Raw genomic sequence first — 4,707 nt, forward strand, 5'->3', positions numbered from 1 at the left:
AAAGAGAAAAATCTAGGAGAGAAAAAAATGCTTGAAATCTCTGTGTTTTCACTTCAATAACTACTAATTGGTTAAAGTTACAGTCATTTTGACTGCTCAGGCAAAAACTTCAAAGTGTTAACTTCACATTGAGCTTAATCTTTAGTTTGAACCACAAAAGGCTGAAGAATAGCATCTAATTTAATTTGGGTACATCTTTTCCAGGCTTCTTGAGCTTTCTGAGGGCGAGTGATAAGGGGTTAAAGATTCCAGCAGTTTGCTACCAGTTCATTCAGCTTACTGCTCAAGCCTGGCCACCACACAGTTTCTTTTGCTCGCTCTCGGCATCGTGTCATCCCTTGGTGTCCCTCGTGTACAGCCTGTAAAACAGAGCTATGCATTGCTGTGGGGATGACAAGTCTTGAACCTTTGAGTAACAGTTCATCATGCACTGTTAAAACAGTTCTTTCAGACCAGTAGGTTTTCACAGCACCTGTAAGCTAACTGTAGTCAGGCCACTTTGTCTGGCAAAATGACATAACTTGTGAACAAACACTGTCTTCTTTGAGCTGGTTCTTCAGTTGAGTCAAATAAGTTGAGCTGGCTGGCAGGTTGTGGACTACTTCATCTACATAGATGTTTGTGGCTTCACCCAACTCTATGTCTGTTGGCTCTAGGCTTACATTGGAGTTGACAGCACGTGAGAGAGCATCTGCAGTATAAAGAGCTTTGCCTGGTGTGTGTATAACAGTATAACTGTACCTCATTAGCCTAAGTCTGAGCCGCTGGATTCTGGGGGGAAGCTCTGTCAGTGTCTGGTGATCTAGCAGGCTGACAAGTGGCTTGTGGTCAGTCTCTAGAAGAAAATGTCTTCCAATCAGAAAGTCCCTGAACCTCTCACAACCCCATGTTAACCCTAGTGCCTCCTTCTCCACCTGTGCGTACCTCTGTTCTGTCTCCGTCAAGGATTGTGATGCATTTGCGACAAAACAAGCACAAGATGACAAAGTTTTAAGATGTTTATTGTCACCGGAACAAGAGCAGAATCAAAGTCTCTGACCTGGACACTCACGTGACCGCCAGGAAGTGGGACCGGAACAGGTAAGTCCTCCGTGAACTGATGTTCAGATCCAGACAGGGGGGTCAGTAAGGGGCTAAAGCGAGAGAGAGAGTCCAAGTCCAGGCCAGGGGTCAGTGCCGGTAGATCCGAGAGTGAAAACCAAATCCAAAAGGGGAGAATCCAAAAGTGAAGTCCAGAAGTACGTGGCGAGGTCGGGTACCGGGAAGCAGAGTCCAAAAAGGTGTCCAGAAAGGGGCAGGCAAGGTTCGTAGGTCGTTGGTCAGGCAAGGGTCGTGAAACAAGGAATCAGGCATGAGCTGTGAAGGTACGCTGGACATCCTACCGTTCAATAATCTGGCACTGGATGACTGGGAGCTGTGAGTATTTATGCAGGGTAAAACAGGTGAAGCAGATGACTGTGATTGCACGGACATGGTAACATGGGTGTGGCTTGGAACTAGGAAGAGTAGAAAATTACGTGGCTGTGGCATGACTAGAAGCAGGAGGCGTGGCAGGAACAGATGAAGCTGTGACATAAGCTTCATACTAGCTGGTCTGCTTAATAAAGCTGTATGCAAATCCTTTATGACATACACTTCTTCCTGAATAGTCTGCTCACCTTTACATAGCAGCTCAGTGTATTTGCCTAAGACGAGAAGTGGAGTACTGCCTGGGCCAAATATTGGTCTGTCTATTTCCATTAAATGAGTCTTTTTTTTTTTGATGGTGAAATAAGTCTGGGCTGGAATTGCTGAGACATCTGCTCCTGTGTCTATCTTGAACTTCACTTTGTGGTCTCTGATAGTTAACTATCAATGTACCATGGCTCTGTGCCTGCATCTATTGAGCCAAGGAACAAAGGAGCCTCATTGCAGCCTGCAGTCATTTCATCCACATGGACAGCCTTAGTAGATTTGCACATTTTACTGAAATGCCCCTTTTTTCCACATGTGTGGCATGACACATGTTTGGCTGGGCACTGCCATTTTCCATGTGCAGGTGCTTTCCCAAATCTGTAGCATATTTGACAATCGGTTGTCACTTTTGACTTTATTGTCAGATGTTGTTGTTGGAATGATGTCTTTTGAGCAGGTTGTCTTTGCTTTTTGTGCCTGGCAACCACTGCATCAATTTCACATTTAGTTTCTCCTCTGAGATCTGTTTGCTGCTTTTTAATCACTTCTGACTGTCGCGCCATGTTCAACGCTTTTTCACATTTCACTCTGCTTGGCTTTATGACAAAACAATTCTAAGCAAAAAAAGATCCAAGTACACATCAGGGAAATAGGAAACGAGCTGAACACATACTGAAAACCCTACGTCTGGCAAGGCTCTGTTTCCAGCTTGTTATCTGTTATTTGCATCAGATAAAATGTTGAGTGACATGACATTATAAGGATAATTAGTTGTACTGTATTATTAGTTGTGATTCGCCCATCATTGAACTGATATTTCTTCCCTCTGTGGTCTATAAAGTAAGTAAGTAAGCTTTATTTGTATAGCACATTTCACAGACAACAACGTCACAAAGTGCTGAACAGAGAGCAACGTAACAAAACTCTCCTAACACGATCCTTGTGGGAGGTGAGATCTCACGAGAAAATGAGAATATCGTCGAGATACACAAAAACAAACTGGTTAATCATATCTCGTAAGAGATCATTAACAAGTGACTGAAACACAGCCGGGGCATTGGTAAGGCCAAAAGGCATCACTAGATACTCGTAATGGCCCGAAGGAGTATTGAACGCTGTTTTCCATTCGTCCCCTTCTCTTATTCGGACCAAATGGTAAGCGTTGCGTAAGTCAAGTTTGGTAAAGTATTTGGCCCCTTGAATCAGGTCAAATACAGATGACATTAACGGTAGTGGATATTTATTTTTTATGGTGATGTTGTTTCGGCCTCTATAATCAATACATGGTCTTAGGGACCCATCTTTCTTTGAGACAAAGAAAAACCCTGCTCCTGCCGGTGAAACCGACGGTCTAATGATGCCCGCCTGCAGGCTCTCTTTAATATATTTAGCCATGGCCTCCTGCTTGGGCCGAGACAAAGAAAATAATCTACCACGAAGTGGAACAGAACCAGGAAGGAGGTCAATGGGGCAATCATAGGGTCTATGGGGTGGTAAAGAGGTGGCCTTGACCTTGTTGAATACCTCTTTGAGATCATGGTACTCTGAAGGTACCTTGGAGATATCTGGATAAATCTCAGGCTTGACCTCGGGTGATTCTGGAGCTAGAACGGCTTCCAGCAGGCAGGATGCGGAACACTGGTCAGATCCCTGTCCAGCTGCATCCTTTCAGCTAGATTTGTGTCTCTGAGTCCCACCACAAGGCGATCTCTTATCAGCTCGTCATGAAGTGCGCCATAGCTACAGTTTTCAGCCAATGTATAAAGAGCAGTAATGAAGGAATCTACCGTTTCATTAACTTGCTGTACTCTTTGGTTCAATCTTGCTCTTCCATAGATTACGTTTTTCCGTGGCACGAAATGTGGTTCAAAAGCATCTTTTACTGCTTCATACTGTTGCCTTTGTTCGACAGTTAAAACTTGACCCTGCAGCATGTCATCCGCGTCATTTCCCATACAGTAAATCAGGGTGTTTACTTGGTTAGCTTGAGAGCTAAGATGCAGGATACTTGCCTGTCTGAATCTTTCAAACCTCCGGATCCATCTTTCCCAGTCTATATTTTGAATGCTTCCGGGGGTTGAATGGTAAATGTTGCACTGGGAGGAGCGTTAGCAGGGGTAGCTGCGTGCTGTGGAGCACGTGCAACATTAGCATTGTCACCTTGGCTTTTCAGCCTTCGCTGCTTTTTTTTTTTTTCTTCATCGCTGCTGCGCCACTTCTGACACCATGTCGTGTGCGTTAAAGATTCCAGCAGGTGATAAGTTCTCTTCAACTCTTTAATGAAGCACACCTATAACTGGCGAACATTACAGCAATACCCGAAGCGCTACCGACCTAGTGGGCGCTTACCGGAAACTTCCTGCCTCTTCCGTCCGACTCACCTTCACAATAAAAGCACCTATAAACTCTGCCTAGATTCTACCACAAGTAGGACGTGAATAATTTTGCCAGTTTATCAGGTAATTTTGATCAAATTGCAGGTGATAAAGATATATTATAAAGTGCTGGTCTTGGTTTGAGCAACTGGGTGCCTGTGCTGTCTCCCTTTGCAAAGGTTCATAAGTAAAATATCTGTGTGGTTATTTTGTTAACAGGTTAGGAGGATAATAGAAAATACCTAACACTAATGTTTTGCAATGAGCGTCAAAAGACAATTAACTGTCAAAAACAACACCCAAATTTCTAAGGTTAATATTTACTGAAGGAGTTAAAAAAGCAAGATGCTGCCTGTTTACAGGGATTTTATCCTCAGGGGCTATAACAAGAGTCTCAGTCTTGTCTTGTCTTATGGGATAAAGATACACAGCAAATTCAGGAGCTTGAATCTTCATTTTTGGAGCTTGAATACTGTAATATCTGACAATCTATCCGTTAAAAGAAAATTTACTCTATCATTACATGAACTGCATGCACTGATACAGGCTTTACTTTTTCCACCTTGTACTTTGAACAATTTCATGCATATGATATTGAAGAAAAATGTATTAAGCATACTGCATTTTGTATTGCACAGCTGACATGTCAGACCTTTTA

The sequence above is a fragment of the Kryptolebias marmoratus genome, linkage group LG18 (genome assembly GCF_001649575.2).
Source record: "Kryptolebias marmoratus isolate JLee-2015 linkage group LG18, ASM164957v2, whole genome shotgun sequence".
Taxonomy (NCBI): domain Eukaryota; kingdom Metazoa; phylum Chordata; class Actinopteri; order Cyprinodontiformes; family Rivulidae; genus Kryptolebias; species Kryptolebias marmoratus.